This window comes from Haemaphysalis longicornis, unplaced genomic scaffold, assembly GCF_048455015.1.
Source record: "Haemaphysalis longicornis isolate Haplotype H1 unplaced genomic scaffold, Haemaphysalis longicornis Haplotype H1 scaffold_1, whole genome shotgun sequence".
In the NCBI taxonomy this organism is placed as follows: Eukaryota; Metazoa; Arthropoda; class Arachnida; order Ixodida; family Ixodidae; genus Haemaphysalis; species Haemaphysalis longicornis.
This window is the reverse complement of record NW_027526203.1, coordinates 364,814,874-364,841,338: the sequence shown is the minus strand read 5'-3', so window position 1 is coordinate 364,841,338 and position 26,465 is coordinate 364,814,874. Positions and strand designations below refer to the sequence as shown.

Below are 26,465 nucleotides of genomic sequence, written 5' to 3'. Positions count from 1 at the left end.
CCGCATTCGCAAAGATTTTTCAAAACGGATAAATTTTATCCGTTTTAGCCGTTTTGAATCTGGTTTTGTCCACAATGAGCCTGAATTAGTAGTCGGTACAGCTAAGCGAGAAAATAGGAAGAAAAACTAGACCAGACATTTGATTCAAATAAAATATGTTTCATCTGCTCTCCGACATCGCGCGGTACAAAGCGTCATGGTAGTGTTGCGTAATGTCAAAGTGTGGGTGATATTTATCGCGTAAAATCGTAAGGTACGCTAAGTCGCTGGCCGTATTTGCTCTGCTTCGCGGTCATTGAGAGGCGTTGTGATAAAACAGAGCAAGTGCATGGTATTTATAAGCGAGTAACCCCCACAACACACGCGAAAACGGGAGTCCTAATAAAAATTAATTCGTAACGCAAGCTATCGTTTGTGACAATATATACAGATCCTTCACAGAGTGTTCGGTGAAGACTCAGAGCTATGCGTAGCAGCCTTTAAAACATTTGTGTAGTTAAATGAGACTATGCAATTTACGTCTCAGTTTACCATGACAAATGAATAACACATAAGAGCTTGAGTAGTCTGGGGAACAATGGCAAGCTAAACAAACGATACTGAATTTAAAACTGGGATGCACAGCAACTACACATACGCTATTAAGCGCGTCCACGAAATGGTATTGTTTACCATGGTCTGTTCAGTGAGCATTAGGTGTAATTATCTTAAATAGGGTGTTTTGAAATCTCGTTGCCGTTAGAGAGAAGGGGAGGTCGGCGGGAATCGATCCGTGTGCTAGCAGCAGAACGCCTTTGCTCTCTCATCAAGCCACCTAAATGTGCTGATCCGTGTCCGTGTCCCACTGTGTCTCATCCGTGTCCCATTCGTCACCCACTGAAAGTATTTTCTAAGCAAAAACAGTAATAAGTCACAGTACGTTTGCTTTGTTCGGACACGTGAGAGAAGTGAGGGGCGAAGGGTCGCAGCTATTTCTTTTGCCTTTTCTTCGTTTTACTAAATGGGTGCAGATCACTGAAAATTTCGCATATCTATGTGCGGTACCAATATTTTATTTGCGCACTAGTTGAACTAAAGTGAAATAAAGTCTCAAACGCTTATTTTAATCGTTGGATATATATAGGGTAAGGTGTTACAATACTTTGACAATATAAACAGCGCTAGAAATGCGAGAGAAGAGGCAAGAAAAAACTAAACGCAAGAGCAAAGCGTTCGTCCTTTCTTGACTCTTGCCCGGCTTTCTTTTAATGGTTTCTAAGACGCTGTTTACCTTATTTAGCCTGTTCCCCATCTGTTGCAAAAATTCCCTTTTACGGGAGTTGGAATAACGACCTTTGGCAATTTCCCTTTCTCCGATTGCAAAGGCAGCGACAGGGCAAAATAAACGTGAGCTGCGTGTTCGGGTAGAGAACTGTTGAGAGAAACGGACAATGCGGGCCGGTGAGCATGCATCGGGACATTTTGACTGAGCGAGCGCCAGTAGGGCGAAGTGCGCGTGCCGCTGCTTTCCCGAAGACGGGGATAATAAAGGGAAGCCTTCCCCATCCCAGTGTGCGTCAACGAGCAAATGGGAGCTGAAGAAACCAAGAAGACAGCGACCTACGCCAGGGGGCAGATTATTTCAAAAGCGCTACTCTTCATCGATTCCCGCTGCAACGGCGTAGAGAGACAAGCGCCAGAGAGACAAGCGCCACCTGGGAAGCGGCCGAACAAGTTGTGTCCGCGAGACGGAGAAAGGGGAAAGGAGCCTTCCTTGCCGTGCCATGCGACGTACGTGACTCCCATTCGGGTGCGTCGATCCGGCTGCCCCGCACAAAACCTGATTGCTCCTCGGAGCGGCAAAAACGAATCTGGAACCACGGCGCGCCCCCTGGCTCTGGCGGTGGGCGCCGCTCGCGGCTCGTCGCTTCAAAAGTGCGCGCGGCCGGACGACGGCTGAACGCGGCCGGAGCAGCAGCGCGCCGAACTGGGCGCCGCGATGCGGGCCGCAAGCCAGCGCGGCGTCCGGGCCCGAGCCGGCATGCCAACGCGCGCTGCCCGGATCTTGCCGACGCGGACGAAGGATGAAGGCAGCGGGGGCCTGCTGGCTTGCGAGTAACCACGTGATGAGCGCCGACCGGCCGCTTTGTCGGAAGCCCGCTGGGACGCTCCGAAAGTGCGCGCGCTAGACAGCCGCAGGTAAGGGGTTCCTGCACACCGCCCCACTGCCAGCCTTTTCCCGACCGGTCCTCGTAGTTGTCGCCCCCATCCCTGTAGCCGCCACGGCGCTCTGAATAAAGGAGCCGTACTGTCCCGGAACCCTGCGCGCAATGCCTGGCTCATTCTTTTCGCTCCTCTCTGCCTGCACCACAACACTTGCACAGCCCGCGCGTCTGTCACGCCGGCCCTCGTGCACACCCCCCCAGCCCGCTTACGCTCTGTCCCGGCGGTGAACGCTGCTTGTATTCTTCATCTCTTCCCCCCTCTCTTCCCCCGCGTGGGTCGGTTGGGGCACATCCTTACTCCGCGCTCGGTACCCCGATTCGAGCAGTTGGCAGCGGCTATCACGCACGTCAGAATTGAAAACATGTACATTGTTCAAGCTCGATACTCAAACGAGCCGAAGCTACACCTGGCCTACCAGGAACGATTTGGTGTATGGCTACGGTTAAGTAGTAGTAGTAGTGCCACTTTATTTTACACTGGGTTCAGGGTAGGGGGGTGGCGGAGGCCCAAAGTGTTAAGTTGTGCCATTCGGTACTACAACTACACCGAAAGCTCGTACTCAAGTACATTGTCATTTATTTCGACTGCGTCCAAAACGGAACTTCTGTGCTGGGAATCGAACCAGCGACCTCATGTGTAGATCCACGGTGGCGGACTGATAATGTACCGCCACAAACGCCGTAACTGCAGACTAGCTACTGTGGAAGGTTGAGGGCACTTACGGCTGTGGCTTGTGTTCAAAACAAGGTTTGTTTGATCTGTTTTTTAGGAAGACCTACGCATTCTGTTGACAACAGTACAATAGTGTATTTGGGCCTAGGGAACATGCAAAAGCCGTTTTTCACTGTGTGCTACTGCCCGTGAAATCAAGACACTGGGTTTCTATAGCCGATACACGCACCCCCATCACAAGCTTCCATTATTGACGTAATACAACATACAACTTTGGGTCATCGTCAGCTGTGATCGAGTGTACCACCTGACTGAAGGCTAACGCGAGCAGCAGGGAAATAAAACCACTTTGCAGCCACCACAGCAGAATAAAATGCTAAAGACTGCAGCTGACAATTTTTCTTACCTTAAAAAACAACGCCCAGGAGCAACCCCATGCCCAGGTCAAAAGAACTTTTTTTGTGTGTGTGTACGGGAGATGGACTTATTGGCTGTCTCTGCTTGCACTCTTGCCATCGGGATGGACATACAGAGAACATTATGCCACGCCATTTCGGGAAATTTTGCGGAAATTAACCATGCGAAAAACGGTAAACAGGCCTTCCCATCTTTGTTGGCATTACAAGTGCCCAATGCTGCAAGCATTACAAATAGTGTAAAAAACGTCTTCTGGCGTGAGCGAAATTTTTTGTGTGAACCAGTATGTATTCGGTAGAAGGGAATATCAGGTGATAGTGGCTAGATATGGGAAAGGGGAAGAGGAAGTGGGAGTCTCAAACAGATGCAGCTTACGCATCAGCGGTTTGTGGCGCCGGAAATATGGGCCGTAGGGGAAATGATTCATTTTGGGAATAGCACATTTCCGGCTCCTCGTACAGAAACTGGGAATGACATATGAAGCAAGCTGGACACGTTCTCGGGGAGGGAACTTGGAGCCTGGATTATGAACCAGCTTATCACAGTCCTAAGATCCCGCAAGGTCCCGCTCCTTATCGAGGCGCACGAGTTACATACCCGGCCATGACAGAAATCGCATCAGGCTCCGATTCCTTCACACAAGGACAACGGTTACTTCAAATCCGCTTTGACGGAGTCACAGACACGCACCACAAATATTTAATAATTAACCCAGTAATATGTCAAGCGTTAAACACTAAAGACACCTCTTATTTAAAATCAATTGACTTCTGAGATAGCAACTGTGAAGCCAGCGCTTGGGGCCCTAGCGTCCTCTTTTGAGCTGTTTTTACTCCAGTTGACTAATGTGCAATTCCCTTGACATGATTGACAAAAAAAAAAAAAAAAACAAGGAATGACAGAAACCTCCGCTATCTTCGATAACCTTTCCTAGATTAGTTTGCGATGGAGCGATAGCGTGTTATTGATTCGGTTCCTGCGAATGCCCCGTAAAAACAATGCCAGAGGTGCTCTGCAGCGAATTTCTTCTCAAGTAAACATAGGGCTTCGTGCACGCATACGATGATAGCCTAAAGGACGAAACACCTGTGCGGAGAGCGACCGGTTTTCGGAGAGGGAAAAAACGCGTGCGGAAACGCGTCGCTCTCCGCACACGTGTTTCGCCCCTTGAAGTATGTTATTAAAAAAATTAATGCGAACAATACGGGAAAAAATGACGCAGGCGTTATCACACCCGGCTTACTGGCATGCCACAAAAACAACCCAAAAAAGCTCCTGAAGCTGTTTACCAGGTAAAAGGCTCCTCAAGAACCAGCACCTTGTTCCCCTCCCCTGGCACTGCGTCCCCGGTTCCTGCGAAGCACGGTAAGGAGAGAGCGGAGTTACCTTCACCATGCATGGCGACTTCCTCACTGCACTGGAATGCCGAAGGCCTCAAGCGATTTCCCTTTCTGTACCTTTGAATGCAGCACTAGTGCACTGACTGATGATAGTTTTTTTGGCATGTTATTCAACACTATTCACACTTGTGTGGGCATGGAAACCGAACCTTATTTTATCGCTACAATCGTGCACATCGTTTAAGGCATTGTTCCCTTTTTGAACGGGCTTACACATCCCGCACGCTCAAAGAGACGTGACTAAAGGCAATCCTACTTAATTTGCCTTGTAGCTTTAGTTGCAAGAAATAATCCGATGCAATACGAAACTGTGTCTGTCAACCAAACTATGCAGGAAAAAAATAATTCCAGCACGAAACTTCAACGGTAAACTTCCTTGCAGATAAATGAGGATTGCCGTTGACGGCTCGTACACTGTGCTACCCTATAGGGTTGCTTCGCTTTAAAAAATTTGAGCTCTTCAAATCAACATAACTGTACTATTGGCACCCCGACTATGCTGCAAAAGTGATGATTTATCCGTGGACGAGATTCCGTTAGATGAGCAGATCAGAGTCCAGAAAAATGAGCGTTGTGTAATCACCAGTAGCTGCGAGGCAGTCACGAAGAAACTGTTACGTCTGACCACTGCTAACCTTCATGACTGCTTGTATAAAGCGGCTTTTCTGGGCAGCTGCAATTTTTTAGTTCATAGCAAATAAATGAAAACACAACGCGGCTGGACCATTCGCTTTGTTGGAAAACCGAAGTAGGTAAACAAAAATGAAACGCAAAACAAAGTATTCGATAACTCCATCTGTTAAAAGATCTTAAATGGAGGGTGAAAACAGTGGTAAGCTTTGTTTCATCACTTTATTCGCTTACGTGCAGACTGTAAGGAATGTTCTGAACTCTGAGAGAAGAAATCGGGGGAGGGTGGGGGACAGGTTACACGCATTTGTTCACGAACGATGCGCGTTCAAAAGCGACATTGCGTTTTTATCTTCTGCATACAGCTTCGGGACGCTGGATTTGATGGACCCTCGCAAGTCTGCAGGGCACTATTGCACAATTGCAAGAATGAATATTGTACATGAATTGCGTCTGAGCCAACACCAAATAGCTCAGCACAGAACATGTTGCCACTACAGTCGGGAAGACAGCTCTAGCGCCTAAGTCTAAGTATACTGCAAACCCGCCTGACGTGACGTTTATAAAAGGAAATAGAGTATATACTACTATCACATAATGTAATAAATGGTTGCGTAAAGTGAACGACAAGGTGTGAGTGGCCACCTACGAAGTAGGTGGCGTCGGCGCTGTTAAGTCTGATACCTCAGTGTGGAACCAAATTACATGTTCTTTTTTATAGAAAGCCACTAAAGTGTATACCTTGCACTGTGGTTAAAATTCACTTCAGTTTCTAGTTATTACAAATAGCTATTAGCTTTCAAAGCTTCCACCCGTCCTCTCCTCCATTCTCTGTTCCTTCCTTCCCCCCTCCTCATCCTTCTCCCCTGCCTTTCTCGGGTACAACCCCCTCCCCACCCCACTTTGATAACAACAACAACAACAACAACAACAACAACAACAACAACAACAACAACAACAACAACAACAACAACAACCTTACGAAGTTCATGAATGTACTAGGCAATAACAGTTCGACTAATTTCCTTTGGCATCCTTTTTTGTCAAAACGTTTCACAGCTTAGCGCTTACGATTCTAACAAACAGTTGCATACAGGCGCTAAATTACCAAGTGCTGTCAACAAACGTTAAGATGAAAAAGGCCAGATAATTTGTTTGCGTGATTGCATGAGAATGTTTTGGAAAACTAGCGTGAGCAATCGAAGTGCCGTATTCTTTACGTTTGATAAATGAGCACCGTAAGCTGACAGATTTTAGGAAAAGGGATGTGTGAGTGATATATGATAATAACTCCACGGTGTTAATACAACTAACTCTGGACGGAGCATTAAACAGTAAAAGAGCACGCACCATTACTTCTCACCACGTAAAACCCACTGACATGAAATGCATATGTATAAGAAATCTGCTTGGTTGCGTGAATGCGTTGTATCAATAAGGTACCGTAAACAGAATAGAAATTTTAGTCCGTTTTTTTGTAAACGGATATGCATATACATCCTGCCATTTACAACCGGTAGAAATGCACCTGAAATGTTCGAGGAAGATGTTCGGCTCTCGTTACTGATAATGCGCCAATTCCATTAAACTGAGATCCTGCGATAAAACCGGCGAGAGCACTATTCATCTTCTTACAGCCTCGAGTTCTTTGTGTCCCATACCTCATCTTGCCATTTGTGCGAATAAACCAAGAAATATCGTGACAACTGAAAGCGCACTGCGCAACCGCTGCCATGGTGGCGGTTTGATATTCAGATGTTAGCTTCATGTTTTTGCTGTTCACTCAGTCAAGTAGGTTAGGTGAACTTATCATTACCACGCCAGGGGACGGTTTTTCAAAAGGTCAGCGTATTGCCGAGCGGAGAAAGACGTTGAAATCCATGGAAGAAATCCATGGAAGAAATCCGGTGGCTCAAGCAGTACCTAGGTGCGTCGCCTCTAGGGAGAATTCGCGGCTAGCATGGCCGAAGGGCGGGTTAATGCGGCGCTCGATGATTGAGGCTCCTGGGTATATTTTCTATAAAAGACTCCTTAGGCCCTTGTTTTCACCCCTTGCAGTATTAGAGCTATCCTTGTGAGTGCTGTTGCGCCACGATTGAGCGTGGCCCGGTGGTACGCACATACACCAAGGGAGCAGAGCAGAGAGTTATCGGGTAAAAGCAGTAATTCCCCATGGTGAATATTGTGCTGGTTCACACAAGCCGTGTTCCAGCGCGCCGCTTCTTACGCAGTCTGTTCGTCTATCTTTTAAATGCAGAGCATTTCTTTAACTCACGATGTCACCCGTTGTTGGCGTGCCCCGGCGTCCGCAACAGCCGTTCCAGGAGCGCCCTCTCCCCCACTCCTCCTCTCCCGCATCACGCTACCGTCCTCGCTCTCAACAACAGGTCCGCACCCCTCCCCCTACATTATATAAAAAAATAATACAATAATACTTACCGGCGCCTGGTTTCGATCCCACGACCCTGCGGGCGGAACGCAAGGTACACGGTGCTCTACCCACTGCGCCACAAAGCCGACACAGAATCGAAGGCTACGAACGCGCCTTATATCCTTGACTCATTCAAACTACGTCAAGAAGCTGCTGATACAACGCATTCACTACCTGTGGGCGGAACGCGAGGTACATGGTGCTCTTCCCACTGCGCCACAAAACCGACACAGGATGAAAGGGTACGAACGCGCCTTATATCCTTGACTCATTCAAACTACGTCAAGAAGCTGCTGATACAACGCATTCACTACCACCAACTCCCCAAACACTAAACGTTAACGCAATACACCCACCCCCTATGCGACGCATTTACTCGAGTCCCCCTCGCGGGGAGATGGGCCCTTTTTTCCTCATAACGCAACTGACACGAAAGTCAGCAATGAGCTCCCTCGGTAAACGCACACGCAAGCTAACGCGGTCGAATAATTCCCGTCAGGTGCAATATGCGGGCCAGCCATCATACAGGTACGTGCGTGGCATGACATTTGGTCAACGTAAATATAAGGGTGAGCGGCCGCTGTAAAACCGCCTTTGTTCGCGTTCGCCCTAGGGGCCAGTGCTCCAAACAATGCGTACCGCTGATAGAACGGGCCACCTTCGGCCTTTAGAATATCCGGGTGCTTTTTCTAGGTTCAACTAGGGACACCTCGTCGCTGTCATCCCGGGCGTCGTTTAGGCGTGCACAGAGTTGCGCTACTTACAAAAACAACCTCTGATGGTCATTCTGGCAGTCAAGCCTAAGCTTTTGATCCTATCGTTATAAGCAAACCCGGTGTTTAGTAGAGGGAGAATAAATTGATTGATTGATTGATTGATTGATTGATTGATTGATTGATTGATTGATTGATTGATTGATTGATTGATTGATTGATTGATTGATTGATTGATTGATTGAGTGTGGGGATTAACGCACCGACTCTACTCAGGCGATGAGGCGCGCCGTAGTGGAAGGCTCCGGATTAATATTGACCACTTGGAGATCTTTAACGTGCGCCGAAATCTCGAACACGCAGGCGTTTTCGCTTTTCGTCTACATCAGAAAAGCAGCCGCCGCGGCCGGGAATCGAATCCGCGTCCTCGTTCTCAGCAGCGCAACGCCTAGTGGGAGAATAAAGTGAAGTGCTTGAATGAAGTAACTTGAAATGAACCTTGCGTCAATTGCTTTAGAATAAAAAAGCGGGAGCCGGTTACACTCGCATTGATTTAAACGTCACTGTTAACATGCGTATATTTCAAGCGTTAAACTCTTTGTTTCGGCGGTTATAGGTACAGTTAAATCTGGATGTAACGAACGTCTATGTAACAAATTCCTGGATTTAGCGAATTTTTTCAGTTCCCCATTGCCAGCCCTATTAAAGCCCATGTGTTTGCGACCTTTAAGTAACGAAGGCGTTGCGATGATTGACCTTGATGTAACGAATTTTCTACGCTGGTAAGTCATTGTTTTTTGCACGTCTGAGAATTTCGTCTGCACCGCTAACTACCGTGCTTTTCGAGTGTGAGTGCGGTATCGGTTAGGTGCTAGGCGTGCCTGTTGGTGTGTAGTCGTGCGTCTCCACTGCTATCTGTGGCGTCGGTTCGTCGGTGATGAGTTCTGCTGCCAGAAAACGAAAAGTTTTGTTTTTGCAAAACAAGCTCACAATTTTAAATGCCGACTCCGCCGGCGAGAAAGAAGAACGTCGCCGCCTGGAACAGTATCCCAGCTAGCACCCTCTCTACTATTTTGAGTGCGGAAAAGAGCATCAAGTTCTCGAAAAGGCGCCCTTTCAGCATAAGTTTGGGTCCTTAAAACGCGTTAAGGCACCGAAAACTGTCAGAAGGCAAAAGTGATAGGTTACGTTAGTAAATACGGGGGTAAGTGACCTTGCTTCGTTGAATGTTGTGTAGTGACTATAGGCTCGTCCGAAAGCAGCAGGCACACGTTACACAATTTTTCACTGTGAAATAGATCCTTGAGGGGTGATTTCCCCGTCACTGATTTCTAGCATTTTGGCTTCGTTTCCGCTTCGTTCACGTGAGCCTTAATTCGAAACCTCCATGTAACAAAAAACTGGGAATTTTTGTGAACTTCGTTATATCCAGGTTTAAGTGTAGTAAGGTTCCAGTGGTTTCGTAAGGGGTTATAATCTTAAGCTGAAATTTAAGCTATTCGCAACGGCGGCGGTCGTGGTCCTTCGGGATTCAAACACCATGTGTTATCAGTCTGGACTGCCTGAACACCTCATGAAAGCGCAGCATTCTTTAACTACTACATAGAAGACGCCTGTGGCCGTCTGCACTCCAATGCGCTCGCAGTGTGTCACAGTCTTTGTTCTGACATCAGCGTAAAAAGCGCTATATTGTCATCGTCATCAGCAAACTCTTCTATTTACAATGTCGCCACAGGGGCTTTCCCAGAGACTCCCAACTGTTCCTATAATGTGCTCACCGAATCCATTCTTTGCAACAAAATTTTTCTATCTCATCCCTCCATCGACCTATCGGTATTCCTCTACCTCTAATTGCGTCTCTCAGTAGCTACTCTGTTACCCTGGTAATTTACCAGTTTTCAGTTCTCCGAATTGGATGTCCAGACTTTAGAGTTTATATACTATTGTAGGAAACTCTATGGTCCATACCAACTCCCCTTTATTTGGGCCAAGATAACTTCCACTCGAGTTTGCTAGCAAATCCAAGACACTTGTTTCCTAAACGTAGGCGTTATTCGTACATCATTCTTTTCATGGAAATATTGGGTCGACTCAAGTTTTTTTTTTTCTCAAGGAGATAAGTATGTTCCCCAGTTTCTAACCCTTTAAGTCATCACCCGGAGTATCCATCGGTCTTATACCTTTATTTTTGGTGACAGGGGTAGCCTGTTCTGTGTTACTTCAGAACGCTTGCCGAGTACCCCCCCCTCCCTTTCTCAACCCATATTAATTTTAGGCCGGATTTGCTTTTCGTGACTGGAATCAGCGAAGACAGTTATAGTATTCATCCACCTCTTTAGCGTAGGTAAGGAAATACATGAAGAGGGTTTCTGCTCATCGTTTTAATATTGCTTTCAATTCCTTCTTCTTAATTTTTAAATTCCATAATCCGGAATTATGTGACTGCAACTCCTGGTGCATTTTTTCAGGTGTTCTCCTGATTCACTGAAAAAGATAGTGTTATCTGCAAATCAAATATTCTCCATTTACTCGTATTTCTGACCGAAACCGGCGGCTCAAACCATAATTGTCTTTCACTCCTGGCAGTATCGCTCCCGCAGCATTAAGAACTTACCTGGGAACTGCTTATTTAAGAGCTTATTTAAAAGTTTGATTCACTCTGCCACATTTCCGGGTGCCTGGAAAGTAGCACGCGGCGTCAATGTCATAGAAACTGGTGCTTGAGCTAAGGGCAGTGCCTATCGGCCTATTCGCTTTTTTGCACGCCGTCAATGCCTTCTGAGCGTTTCTCAGCAGCTTTTCTCATCTACTGTTAAATGCATATTGCTTGTCGAAGAGCATGGGTGCCTCTTTCCGGCCATTCGACAACTACTAGTATGGTTTCTTTATGCAACAAGTGTCAGACGCGGTACATGGTCGAAGCCACCTTGGTACTTTGTACTTCGACTTGAGCAAGACCTTTGATGTCGTCCTTCAGCATTCGCTAATTACGAGCTCTTCAGCTCTGAGATTTGCAGAGTAGAATTTCTCTCTTATATCCTCCGGTAAAACTCAGTAGTTTAATTCTTTTATTGCTCCATGTGATGTGACTTGCCTTTTCACTATAGCAGTTTGCCTGTTTCGCTGTTTGTATAGTAAGTTGTTCTGGTTGCACGCCTGAAGATAGGAAATTTCTTCCTTGACCATTTAATAACTTTGTTTTGCATGAATTCACCTGCTGCGTCAATGTTAATCGCTCGCAGTCCTAGAATTACTGTGCCCCGAGTGGTGTGCCGCGGGGTCAGTTCTCCGCTCGCTTCTGTTCTTTTTTATTTATTCGTGATGTTTCGGTCGCTATAAAGCATTTTTCTTGCGAGTTATACGTTGATTAAATTGACATTTCTAAGAAATCTTTATGTCTTAGTGATTGTAAGCATTCGAAAAGGGATGTGGACACATTTAGTCACTTGTGCAAGAATAACGCCGATATAAACGCAATATAGAATTATACCCACCTAAGTCTTGCTTTTTGGTTTGTTAGTACCTAGATGAAGATTATTATCAACCTCGAATTTCGGAGACCAGTTACTTCTATTGGTGTGTTCTATGCACACAAGCTAATTTACTCCCCCCCCCCCCCCCTACCCGCGGGCTTCATCAAACAGCAAGCTGTGCAGCATTGGGATTAAACTGCAGGATGTCTAGACTATTTAGTAACTTTTAAAGAGTCCTTCCTGGAACTGTACTCTACTGACTGTCATCCGTTCTGGAATATGCCTCGGGTGTTTGAAATCGCATCTGCAAACGTAACACCGAGGCCATCGATGAACTATAAAATAAATTTCCCGAAGACCTTACGTCCAATTACATGGCTTAAATGCGAAAGCTTTATGAGTTCTTTTGCGATACTTTATAAAGTATGCGTACTGCTACATCGTGTTTGCGTACGTCAGTTGAGAAGCAATGACACCCTTGAGGTAGCACCATGCTTCTGTCGTTTGGTTTTTCTCGCTGCGTTCTATACGCCTCCTGCACTTCGGGTTTGTTTGCGTACTTGCGTGGCGGACTGCGCTTAGCCGGCGCGAAAACTGGCGGTAGACCCATGCGGAAGCACTTACCATGAGAGAATTTGAGACGGCTGTTTTCAAAAGGCTAGACGCGATTAAGCTGAATGTATATTTATTTTTATTGCGTGAGCAGTAGATGCGGCGGGTCGGCAAAATTTTGGGCCGTTGATCCGTGGACAAAGTGAGAAATTAGAATGGAAAACGACAGAGCGCATGTGCAGTGGGGCCTTCAAGCAGAGTCGAGAGAGAGAGAGAGAGAGAGAGAGAGAGAGAGAGAGAGAGAGAGAGAGAGAGAGAGAGAGAGAGAGAGAGAGAGAGAGAGAGAGAGAGAGAGAGAGAGAGAGAAACTTTTGATCTGTTGAGCCCCTTGCGGGGGTCCCAGCAGCCAAGGCGTTGGAGTCTCAGCGGTGGGCCCAAGCCGGTGCCTATGTTGCCAAGCTCCCTCACCTCAGCGACCCGTGTGAGAACGGCCAAGTCCCCCGGGTCCCGCACGCCCCGACACCCCGGTGCCCTCGTGAGGGCGGGCTACCAGTGCCGGCGCGTCCAGAGCCAGGCGGACCAGCCGCAGTTGGATCTCCGGGTCGTTGCTGCGCAGAGCTGTCTCCCAGTCGTGATGACTCTTAATGAAAGTCGGTGGTGCCTTCGGGCAAGCCCAGATTATGTGTGGGAGTGTGGCTTTATCAATCTTGCATCTTGGACATTGGTCGGTATAAGTCTCTGGGTATATGCGGCTGAACAGTTTGGGGTGAGGGTACGTATTCGTTCGTCTGAGTGTGCTAGTCTGCTGTCGGGTAAACTGGCGGGAGGGGTTAGGATATTGTTGACGAGTTTCGCGGTAGTAGTGAAGAATGTCGCTGTATGTGAGCAGCGGGTGTCAGTGCAAGTCGGGAGAGACGGGTCGATCGACTGGGTCCTGGTTCGTGCATTCACAAGCCCAATCATGTGCCGCCTCACTGCCCTCCAGCCCAGCATGTGCCGGTGCCCATATGAGGTTGATTTTTGGAAGTGGGTGCATATCAGGGATCATCCGTAAAACTGCTAGCGTGTGAGGGCTTCCCAGGCCGTTCGATATAGTGCGATAGGCGTCCTGGCTGTCCGTGACGATGGTTCCTGGGGTTCCGGAGGCCGTTATCCGCGCTATGGCCAGGGCAATGGCACATTACTCAGCAGCCTCTATATTCGGCATTGGAACGGTGCAGGCCGTGAAGCTGGTCTCTGGATAGTTGTAGGCGACCGCGCAGCAGCTGGGTCGTTGGGCATACGGCGTAGCGTCAGTGTACCATACGTTGGACTGCTGGCGGAGTGTTTTTGTTAGCTGCCAAACTCGTGCTTGCCTTCTCTCTGGATGTAGATCCGGGTTCATGTTGCGAGGTAGCGGGGTCGCGTGTATGGCTGCTTGCACCGTCGTCGGTAAGGATTGAACGTCAGGGGTTCGTAGTGGTATGGTGATCCCCAAACGCGTGAGAAGCGTGCGACCTCCAGGAGATTTCGCTAGACGCTGAATGTGCGCTGTACGCACTGCTTCTGTAATTTTAGCAATCGTATTGTGAGCTCCAAGAGCTGAGAATAACGCCGTGGAAGTGGTGGGAGGGAGTCCAAGGGCCTGCTTAAAAGCTTTGCGGAGCAGGGCATCGACTTTCTGTGTCTCCAGCTTTGGGAGTTTAAGGTAGGGTAGCGCGTACGCAAATTTCGCAACTATAAATGTGCGCACCAGTCGGAGAAGTGTCGGCTCAGGCATTCCCTGGCGCCGGTTGGCCACCCGGGCAGCAGGCGGAGGCATTGGTTGCGTGCACGGCGCTGCGTTCGCACCACTGCCTCTGCCTGACGCGCCCGTCGCCGGTTTTTCGACGCTTCCCGTCCCCCCTTGCATGCGTTATCTTGTTAAATGGAGCTTGACGTGAGTGCATAGCTGAGTAGGCGGTAAAACAGGATGGAATAAGAACGATGGCCGCAGAGTTCGGGCATTGATGCAAAACAAAAGGAGCGACACGAGGCGATGCTGCTACTTAAACGAGCAAATGGGACCATTGAGACGCTTACAACGCATAGCACGTTCGGCACAGTGTGCGAGGGGCGTGCGAGAAACGGCGCGTTGCGGGCGTCTAAATTCGCAGCAAGGCGTCAGCACCGGGTCAAGCCTCATGTTCGCGCGCGAGAGAGAAGAGTTGCTCACACATTCTTAAAAATCCGCCAATGAATCGTCCATTAATTTTTTATCCTAATTCATGCGGAACTTATATACGTTTCACTTATTTCGGTCCCGCCCGCAGAGTATGCTTTTCTGATGAAGGAGAAAAGCGAAAACGCCCGTTTGTTCGAGATTTCGGCGCACGTTAAAGATCCCCAGGTGGTCAAAAGTAATTCGGAGCCCTCCACTACGGCGGACCTCATCGCCGGTGTAACGTCGGCGCTTTAAACCCTATAATCAATCAATCAAATTTTTCAATTCCGCAGATGGCAATATTTCCGTCGACATTTTCGACAGCTAGCTCTATCTCTTCAACTCGCATCTTTTCTTCAAGCGTAAAACTGTATGATGTACTTTTTTAACAGCTCCGTTTGGCGGGATTTGCTTTCATACAGTAGTAGCGGGCCTGTTGCTTCGCTGCGCCGTACATAGTACGATGTCCATATTTAACACTTTCGTTCTCTGCTTTGTGAAGTTGTCCATTATAAGCATATTTGTCATCGCTTTATACATTACCGTCCGTATGGAGTACACAATGCATATGACAATCCACTTTTGTTTTTCGTCTCAGGGCAGTTTGGGTCATGTTTCTCGGTGTTGTGTACCTGCAATCCCCATGTCAAAATCTTTGCTACATTTCTCTCATTTATTTTTTTTAAATGCAGAGCATTTTTTTACCTCACGATGTCACCCGTTCTTGGCGTCCGTAGTTGTCCGCATCGCTCGCCTCGACATGCCCGGCTCAGACGTTTCGCTATCGGCGCGATCAACATTCGATAGCGCGCCCAGGCACGTTTCAAGGACACTCTCTCCCCTCTCTCGGACTCAACGTGCACCGAGGCTGCCAATTTTACTGCTGACGAGCGCTCTCTCGTCAGCAGTTGCCACAAGTGCAACAACATTAACGTAACGCAAACTACTTATCGTCGTGCGCCCCCGAAAATGCTCTGCATTTGATCGTGCCCCTCGCGAGGGGGATGTTTCACTGCGTCGCCATGCGAACAGTTTGCCACGCTTTAGTTTCAGTTCCGTATCTCCCCGCCGCGGCCGTGGAGAGGAGGCGGCCGGCCGCGACTCTCGCCCCCGCGGCGCTGCGGTTGCGAGTTGCGCTAGGAAAGCGAGCGTCGTCTGCTAGCGGGGAGCGGAACGCGTTCCGCTCGGCATCTCCGGTCTTCGCCACTTCTGGCTGCGCACTGCAAAAGAAATAACTTTTTTAAAGACGATAGTCTTTCTTGGGCTCCTTAAACCCAGAAATTTTGGTCTGTCTGTATGTCTGTATGTCTGTCCGTCTGTCTGTCTGTGACTCGATTCAGCCACCCGGCCAAAGCAAAACAATGCCTGCCCATTAGTCTTATATAGTCACAGCTAAATCTACCCGTCTATGTCCGGTGTAAGGTTCATACTTGTCAACATTGTTGAAGAAGAACAAGACATTACGCAAATATGAGACAGCAAATCAATACAGAAGTGATATTTGCAGTGTTCCTTTATAAAAAAATCAAACATGCTTGCTTTTGCGAAATTAAAAACTTCATCAACTGCAGAAAAAGAATTCACTTCGCCGTCGCCTACTGTCGCCCGCGCCACTATAGCTTCTTGCGCCATTTTAAGAAATCAACCGGCAACAGTTACGCAAGGTTCCACTAGATAGGTTCCACGTTCTGCTTGCAACGCACGTGGAGTAGGGAAACGCGGTTCTATAAACGTTGAAGTAGGGCGCCTCGATTAACGCGCGTCTCCGCCGTACAGCAGCGTTCGCATCGAGACACCCGGTTTGGAGCAGTGGAACGCGGGAAATTTAAATGGATTTAAGCTAACCTTTCGCGTCTTTACCTTGGGAGGAGCGCGACGCAAGAGGAACAACATGAGAGGTGAGCGGCAAAGCGAAGGGAGGCATTTACTTCGCAATAGCCGATAAAGGCTATCGTCTTTCGACGACATTTGCAACGAAAGGAGCAGATACGCGGCCAATTTTTCTCTGTGCGCCAGTACAAAACCCTGTCCGCTGCCCCTAGGGATTTAGGTAAACACTTGGTTTATTATTATTTCATTTTGTTGTGCAATATTATTGTTATGTAGTTATTACATTTACTCGTAATTTAGGTTTTTACTTATGACTGTGACAGATAAGTTATTATTATTATTACAGTCGATACCAATTTTTCTCACTCTCAAGGGACCAAGATACCGTCCAGAAAATCGGGCACTCCGAAAAAACGAATTTACCCAAAAAAAGTCACTTTACTTATCGAGTGGCGTGAAAAATTCGCCAATCTGCTTCTGAGCGGCGCTACCTTGCCGTACCAATACGTCAGCTTGCACGTCGGAGAAGGATGTTGAAGCTGCGATGCAAATAGCACAACCGACCGTATACGCGACTTAACGGCCACCGTGGCGAGTGAGGACTGATTTCATCCCTCCATGCGGCTCGCGGTACGGTACAGCAAGCAGCGCCTTCTATCGAGGCTGTATGCGAGATCAGCTGGCGATACGCATGCAACGCGGGTTTGAGGTTGCAGAAAAACAAAATGGCAGCCATGTTTGTATTTTCGGTAGCTTTTGACTACCGATCGGAAGAAAGGGCCAGAAAATCGAACGAGAAAGGTGTCAAACGTCCGGCATTTTGGTTGGTGTTATACATTGACTTATGCAGTGCGTGACGGTGCCATGGCAGAGCCCGGACATTCCGACAGACGCAGAAAATAAAGCGTCCAAAAAAATCGGTCGGCGACTGTATTATTATTATCGTTGTTGTTATAAAAAGAAAAAAAAAAACTCTCGGCGATGTGCTATAACCTCTGAAGATAGGAGTGAGCATGTGCACAAAACGGGCCTGCCAGTCATCCTTATAAATTGAGATAAAAATAAACTGCACAACAAAAAATTACGCCCATCTTCCCGCGAGGGAACCCTGGTGTGATGCGACGCATCGGGAAGTTCAATTGGTGTTTCCGTTGGGTTGATTCTCTAAATCGGGTGAAACGTGTTGTGACGCGAAGTCGAACGAGAGCGAGCGCTGACTGAACCGCCGCAGCGCGCTACCCGCTTTATATTCACAACGCCTGAAGGAGAGGAGGCAGCGGAGGAGAGTAGCGCATGCGCGCACTTGCGCACACCGCGCGCGCCGGAGCAGTTGTTAACGCAGTGAAGCGCGCCCAAACAAGCACGCCAGCTGTGGTATGATAATGAGCCGGAGTGAGAGTGTTTCACACAGCTGTGGGAGAGAAGAACGGAGGTGGGCTGCGGACGGACGGGGCGACGACGCAGGAGGGACATTCCTCAGAGCAAGAGATGCGTCGCATCTAAAAAAGGGTGTTGAGCTCAACAACCTAAAAAAAGGGTGTTGAGCCTTGAGCGGAGCGAAGCGAGCGAAGCGCGCGCACGCAGCTGTTGTTTATGATAATAAGACGGAGTGAGAGTGTTGCGCACAGCTGTCGGAGAGAAGAGCGGAGGAGAGTCGCGCATGCGCAGGTGGCGTGCGGACGCCGCCGACGCCGACGCCGACGCAGGAGGGACATGCCTCAGAGCAAGCGATGAGGCGCATCTAAAAATAAACTTTAACGGGCCCTTGCGAGCACAGGAAGCGGTTAGAGGAACAATCCCGCATGCCAAAATGTTTGTTAATGCCAAGGGTTGTTTGGTTGCTATAACATAGAGATCGCATTTACTGAAATTGAAATAATTTTCTCACGTCTAACAGTTGCAGTTCATTTGGTGACTTGAGTGGTTTCACTTCAATGCTTACATGGCTGGCAGGTGGATGGTAAAAGGGTGCGAGCTATTTCAAACATTTCTGATATGCAGTTCGGTCGTGTCGGCGTCAGGGGAAGTTCGCCTGTCCAAGTGAACATTGCGGGCTGGGGAGATGGAACAGGAGCTGACTTGCCGCAACGGAGAGGGTAAAAAAGCTTATCTGCAAGAAAACGTGACACGTCGGTAGGTTTTTTCAGGCGTGCAGCTACGACAGGAAAGCAAACAAAAGATATACAAAAAGGGCATAGTTTCAAGTAGAATTCCGGGAATGCAGCCGGCAACGCGTCTGCCCACGTCAAACGAACGGGGCATCGGTGATTCCTTGTTCTTTCCCGGAGACCACAAAACTAGCTACGGCCGCATACCTACAACAGACATCCGCTGAAAGGCTGACATATGGAGCATTCAACGAGTCTGTCCGCTTGTAGCTAGGCATAGCACCGTGTGTTATTTTTTTTTCTTGCTTTCCAGATTAGTTCAACACCAACAACAATTTTTGCTCTAATGCTTACTGCTTTCCATCGTTTCCCAAGCCTCAGTTTAAACATAGAAAAGCATGCGGTCAGCGCATGGTTATGCGAGAGGTTGATATCCGGGAAATTTGTGCATTTTGTCGCGAAACCGGTGCGAGCACGGCTGCGGACTAGTTCAACGAAGGTGTGCATTATCACTCGGAGGAAAGAATGTCGCTTTCCCTATAGATTTTCCTCATTCTAGATTTTGGTTGTCAATTTTGTAATCTTCAAGAACGCCTTCTGTGCACGGGGACAGCCTAGAGCTAGCCCCAATGCGCATCCAAAGTAGTCCGCACTTTGTTGTGCTCGTGTTATTTTTGCAGTCTCGCAGTGACTTACGCTGCCCGTACCTGACGCTTTCAGTGACTGTTTTCCCGCGGTGGTGTGCCCGGATCTGAGCCCATTTTTTGTGAAAAACATTTATTGCTGACTAATTCGAGACGTATCTGGCTCTGTGTCTGCCTTTAAAGGCAAGCGCAACTTGCCTTTAAAGGGTGCACGACTGCACCACGGCTGGTATGGTGTTAAAGGGACACTGAAGTGAATTGTAAACATTGCGGGATTACGATCGCAAATTGTAGTCCGGAGTCCCTAGGCCCTGTTTCGACCACTCTGAGCGTGTTTACGCGAATTTATTTAGTAGGAAATTCAATTCGAAAATGCTGTCCTCCTCTCTGCGCCCTCGCCCATTTTCTGTGGCGTTTTCGTGTGACGTCAGCAGGAGATGAGCTGGCAATTGGCTGCGCTACTGCACGGCTCCCCCCGCCTTCAGACGGAGTCAGTCGGCCCAGCGTTTCGTCCTCCGGGCGCCGACGGGTCGTCGCAATTCGCTCGCTCAGTTGAAACGAAGCCAGGACACGTTTGTGAATGGAAGAATGTGCCTTTCTTTACTTCATTTACTTCGTTAGTTTGTACACTGTTTCTAGCTCCAAGTCAAGGTCGCTTCACACAAGCGCTGCACAAGCGCACATGCGACGCTTCGCTTACTGGTACACCAGTAGGAAAATATAAGGCCTCTTGAAGGCGGGAGAAGAGTCAGAGTCAATATAGGTACTAAGGAAATAAAATCAACTGATACTTTTACCGCACAGCGTAATACTAGGGTGCGGGAAGCACTTTCTTGCGCTGGGCGAACAAGCACAGCGGTCAGCAGCACGACTACGCATCTGCGAACGCTTTTCCGTCTAAGAAATGCAATTGCTAGACGTGAGATATTGTGGAAACTTGGGGGGCGCTTACTGCACGAGCGCCATACAACAAATAGTCACCTAAGCTGCTTGAAATGCTAAAAATAAATAAAAGGGTAAACTGGTTATACATTACATACCTTATATTTCCAATATTGACAGCGCTCGCCCGTGGCCGAGTGGTCTGGCGCACTAGGTATGTCATTGCAAGTGTTTTGCAAGTCACGAGTACAAATTCCCGCGGGTAAATTCTTTTTTTATATATAAGTTAACTTTTTCGTTTTCCGCCGATGTTTTGTGTGCTGAGTTCGCCTTTTTTTGGGCCGCAACGTTTATTGCTCCACGAACTAGTTCACAGAACGCGTGCTGGCTGACACTGGCGCGCTAGCGAGTTCTCGTTGGCGTGCTGTTGCCATAAGTACCGACTGCTTGCGGGCAGTGGGCACAGGCCAGAATCAACAGACCCTTGGCCTGGTGCGAACACGCTTTTTGCGATACAGGCATGAGTGAGGCAAGCTCCAAATATGGGGGAAAAGCGCATGGCATTTGAGCGTATGCGGGGACGCGGAGGGCGTTCATCCACTGCGTAGGCCTCGGCTAGTGATTGCTACAATTCCAAGCCGTCCTGGGAGGCTTATCTTATGCATTTTACAGCCGACAACATGGCAGAAGCACGGGACGACGATTACTCAGGTATTGAGAATACCCATCCAACGATGCCGTCGGATGTCAAGCACGTTGTTCTACAGAACCGAAACCGAAACTCGTTTGGTTGCTAACCTTGGGCATCGTCCAATCACAATGCGTCTCCTCCCGTCGTCACAGCCTTCAGTCGGTGCGGCCGCCGCAAACCGCGCATGGTAGTTTTTCTTCTTTCGCGCTTTGTAAAATAATTACTGACTTGTCAACCGGATAAACGATGAAAAGTGTGCTAATTTGAGCCAGTCTACGCAGTGCGAGCAAACACGGGAGCTTGACAAATTCACTTCAGTGTCCCTTTAAAGCAAAAGTCAGTGAGATATTAAGCGTACTTTTAATTCCAGCACTCGCACTACGGGACTTCTTTTCCGCAAGGATCCAGAGATTGTCATTCGTGGATGTCTGCAAGGTAGTAGCTAAGGTTTTTTTTTTTCTTAAGCAGAAGAACGCTTTCCAATGAAATACAGGCGTCGGAGGTTAGGTCTGCGTGCAATTCTTTTTTTTTTTTTCTGGTGTTTTATACGAACCCTTAAAACTTCGTGGAAACGGATGCGATTTGGCCTTATCCTGTAAGAACAGAAAAAAGCTCAGTAATTGCGGGTTCTTACACAACGTAGCTTTCAGTGAACTTTAATATGGATTGTATTTGATGAAGGGGGAGCCGATATTTTGCATCAAGTTGGAAGGGTGCTAACAATTGTGCACAAACTAAATGTGCGCAAATGTGCGCAAATAATATTGTGCGCAAAATAAAAAGCCGCTCAAATCGCGAAGGGCGTTGCACGTAAATTCGATGGAAGCTCAAAATTAGAACCTGTTGAATGTTTCGGCGCTAAGTTAATTAATCGTCAATGAAAGTTGTTGATTGCGTAAAGAGATAGATCAAATAAAAGAATCTAATTCTAAACGAGTAAACCTAGCCCGAACGTTTGGTTGGAATGTTCTGGAGCGTGCAAAAATGCTAAGTGCGAAGACAGCCCGAATACTGAAGCACCATATCGTAAGTGAGACGGAAAGAGCGCTGACCTACAGGGGAAATGTTATTTGCCTTGACAAGCGGTTATATAAGCTTCAGTCAACCGCAAATAATGAAAAGACGGATGATAAGATTAAGAATGTCTTTGTTTGATGGAAAGGGTAGGTGAGATTTGGGAGCATGGCGGAGCATACGTGTGCAGGACCATGCTTCCACTCAGAGAAAGATTTTCGTGCATCGCACTCTTCCTAAACCTTCTTTGTTGTTTTTTTTATAACCTGAACGGGACACGCGCTTTTACTGCTTGGTTTCATTTTGCTACACTGAAATATTTTTTAACTAATCGTCGGTCTCTTCCTTATCTGTTGCTTACTGAACCCTATACAACAGCTTGGTAAAAGCAAATAAAATTCAAATTTTACTTGTAAGTCTTCTCTATGCATGTCGCTGATGTCACAATGTTTCGTTTTATCCACTGTTTTCCTAGTCCATTACCAACTTGCCCAAATCACCTGCGTTAGTACAAAAAAACTGTAGAATACTGAAGTTTGCCTAAAAGACTGCTTGAATGGAAAATAGCTTACTGATCTCGAATGAATTACGGATCAAAATTAGTAGTAACGCGGGTGACGCGCCAACCTCCTCTGCACACCGAGCCGCGCCTTCAGCAAGTCTTGTTAAAGAGACACTTGAATGTGAAAGGAAGGTGGCCTACATCGGTAGATTACAGTGCTGTGAATACGAATATACCACTCGCAGCAGCAGCAGTAATTGTTAACTAACACAGACAATGCCAAAAGGGGAAACCAGGTATGGACACTCCGTACACTTTCCCGCACTACAATTTGTACCATCCCGAATGCCGAATGCACGTCGAACCGGTTTGGTGGACTTGCCTAATAAGCATTTTTATGAAACTAACACTGAGGCAAGATTGCGTAACCGTAATATAAATGTATGCGAAAACTTTGACGGAGCACGCCCTTATGAAAGACACATACGCCATCTAGCAAACGTTAAAAATAGAAAGAGTTAGCCGATGCGGCAGGCGTTGTATTTAAGTATGAGGCACGACGTAGTGCAGGGCCACAGGATATTCTGATTTCTTGTGTATCTTTAAAGTGCAGAGAAATTTCGACAGGCGGAGGCTCCTGTTTTTCGTCTCCATCAAATAAACAGCGACCCCCCAAAGGAACAGTTGATTAATCACCTTTTTTTCATCTTCAGTACTGATATTAGCTTTTTTTACTTAATTGTCCTTTTTCTCTAGTTACATCATCCTATTTTTGTTTTCATAGAGTTGGTCTAAATAAAAAACACATAAATCAAAATAAAATGAATGGAAAAAATGACAGAGTATATTTTCGATGCCTTCGTCACGTTGCATCCGTAAACAAACCCAATGGGGCATATACGGCACCCGCAGCAATTATAGACAACTACGTGTAAGCGCCATCAACTGAACTAACCGGAGCACAAAGTCTGCTCTCAGCTCAGCCAATAACGGTGAAGTGCGCGTGCTCTGTGCACTGCGGCCCAATGTTTATTACTCCCGTCGTAAGACAAATTTTGGGTGGCGTGCGTAGCACTGTCCGGGAAAAGCGGTTTCTGCAGTGGATGGCGTCCTCGCGTGCCTGTTGTAATTGAATGCACACGATAACGCCAAGCCCCGCAGCACTTGAACAAGGTGCTATGTGTTAACGCGGCGTGGAAGCTAGTTTTAAAATGTTGCGTTCCCGCCGTAAATGTACTTGTTGTGTCTGGCATAAACGAGACTCGATTAAAGGGACACTGAAGTGAATTTGTCAAGCTTCTGTTTTTGCTTGCATTGCGTAGAGTGGCTCAAATAAACAAACTTTTCATCATTTATCTGGTCGATAAGGCGATATTTATTTTATAAAGCCTGAAAGAGGAAAAACTACCATGCGCGGTCTGCGGCGGCAGCACCAACTAAAGGCAGTGGCGTCAATACAAGATGTAACGTGATTGGACGAAGTCCAAGCTTAGAATTTAAACCAGTTTCGGTTTCGGTTCTGTGAAACAACATGCTTGGCAGACAACGTTGTCGTTGGCTGGGCATTCTCATTACCCAGTAATCGGCATACCGTGTTTCTGCCATGTTATCGGCTGTAACATGCGTCAGTTAAGCCTACCAGCATGGCTTGGAATCGTAATAATCACTAGCCGAGGCGTACGCAATGGATGCATGCTCTCCGCCTCACCGGAGATGCTTTGGAGCTTGCCTGGCTCGTGCCTGTATCGTAAGTGGCGTGTTCGCACTAAACCAAGGGTTGGCTGATTCGGTACTATGTCCGCAAGCAGTCGGTGCATATAGCAACACCACGCCAATGAGAACTCTCCAGCGCGTCAGTGTCAGTACGTACGCGTTCTGCGAACTTGCTCGCGGTGGAATGAACATTACAGCACAAGAATGGTGAATTCAGTATAAAAAACATTGCCCAAAACCAATAAATCAACTTTAAAAAATGCGCTATCGGGGATTCCAACTTACGAATTGCAAAACAACATATCCAGTGCTCCAGATCACTCCGCCATTTTTTTTTTCGTTAATGCATGGAAATTTTTGGAAAAATTCAGACATGACAATTAACACACGATATAAAACCTAACAGACAGCAAAGGGTAAGCACGTCAGTCTAACAAAGATCGGCACCATTTCAAAACTCAGGCACGCAAAGGCATGCATCAAAAAGATGCAGCCACTCCGGCGGATCACTCTGCGCGCCACAAAAACGCTCCCCCCCCCCCCCCCCCCTTCCCCCAACGCTGCCTGTTCCGGAAAAATGCACTTGGTTGGCCTAGGGGGTTCCGCATGCCGATCGGCATGCGGCACTTCCACAAGCTAAACAATCCTAGCAGAACAACAACGTTATATGGCCCCCAATTAACATCTCCAAATGGCAAGAAGCGAATGGTGTACGGGGTGATGTCAAGTTCTTTTTTTAGTGTCCGTTGCAAAACGTCCCAGAAAAACACCGCATCACGGCACAGCACCAAACAATGGTCAATAGTCTCTGGTTGCTTGCACAAGCAGAAATTGCCTGACCAAGGGATCGACATCCTTTTTTCGCGCAGCCATGTTTTAACTGGAAGCGTGTGCAAATGAAGCTTAAATAAAAACGTTTTGGCATTTGGCGGCACGCTAACATGCTTGAACCGGTCTAAAAACATTGTTCTTATGGTCCCGCAAGTATGGCTGGCGGTAAATTAGGAGCACGGGGAACAGGTTAAAATATTTCATAGGCTTCCTTGAAAGGCTGAACAGATACTCCAGAGATAACTCAGCAGTAAGGAAATGAAAAGTATTGACAACTTCCTTTATAAAACCCCATGGCGGATTCCTGTTAATTTCACCAATATAAACAAGAAGAAAAGGTTGATTGATTGATTAACTGATTGTTGGGTTTTAGGCGCGCCGTAGTGGAGGTCTCCGGATTAATTTGACCACTTGGGGATCTTTAACGTGCGCCAAAATCACGAACACATGGGACTTTTTGCTTTTCCCCTCCATCAGAAAAGCGGCCGCCGTGGTCGAGAATCGAACCTGCGTCCTCGTTCTCAGCAGCACAATGCAGCACAATTGTTTGCATGTGTTCTGCATTCTCACTATGTCGTGCGTGTCGTGCGACTATGTCGTGCGCAAACCTCAAATGGCTCAAGTATTCCCTGTTTATCCTTAATCCTATGTTTTCCCTGTCTAGGCACCCTTTACAGGCGGGGCAGTTCTTTTTCTTTGATTTTTTTTTGCTAACGCCCCCGGACCTACCTCAAGTTTAAACAGCTCCGCTGACAATAAATTATGCCAATTTATATTGTTTTAAACATCGTGAGGTACAAAACATCCCCTCGCTTGTAGAAAATGTTCAGTCCACCCGCATAAACGGGTATAAAATACCTCCAAAGTTGGATGTCTTCTCACCCTTTTTCATGGTTTGCGGTCTTTCACACCCTTTTTCTTAGTTTGCAACATCCTAGTTTGCAGCTTTACACCTTTGAGGGAAAAGGGTGTTAAAATAACGAACACCCTTCTTGTGGGGTGTTCAAATGGTGTGGAATAGGTGTTTGGTATTTAATGAAATTCTACGACTTATTGAACATAATAACCACCTCACTATTCAAAAGTTTTTGAAAATCCGCATGCTGACTTGTATATATACCATGTTTACTCGCATAATGATCGCACTCGCGTAATGATCGCACCCCTAAAGTTCGTCGTCAAAATACGACTTTTTTTATTTTCCGCGTAATGATCGCACCTTGAACTTGCCGCAGCCATATGTCGTATATGTGCCAAGTTTGATGACGATGGTCGTGCTTACCTTAGTTTCCTCCTCTTTCAAAACGGACATGGCTACGTTATTGCCGCGGACTTGATGATATTAGCGATATCGGCAAGCATGAGTTCATTATTGGTGCGGAAGAAACTCTCAATAAATGCACATAATGTACTCACGAGACATATAAAAAAACGCGCTCGGCTTGTTGCGTCTGGCAGCCGTGTCTTGATGTCCCACACTGTGACAGCAGCAGCCACTTATTGGTCGACCTGTTCTCACCTCGCAGCGAACTCGTTCCGGCGCGCTCCGTAATTCCGTAATACTGGCGCGTTGCG

The 26,465-nt window shown here is 47.4% G+C and overlaps 1 protein-coding gene across 1 annotated transcript in view; it reads left to right on the top strand.

Moving 5' to 3' along the window:
• Positions 1–1,808: 1,808 nt before the first annotated feature.
• Positions 1,809–26,465, top strand: part of LOC144171189 (uncharacterized) — a 77,216-nt gene continuing 52,559 nt past the window's right edge. Inside the window, exon 1 of the mRNA XM_077700969.1 lies at positions 1,809–2,178. The gene's annotated coding sequence lies outside the window, so the exon portion shown is untranslated. The remainder of the gene's footprint in view (positions 2,179–26,465) is intronic.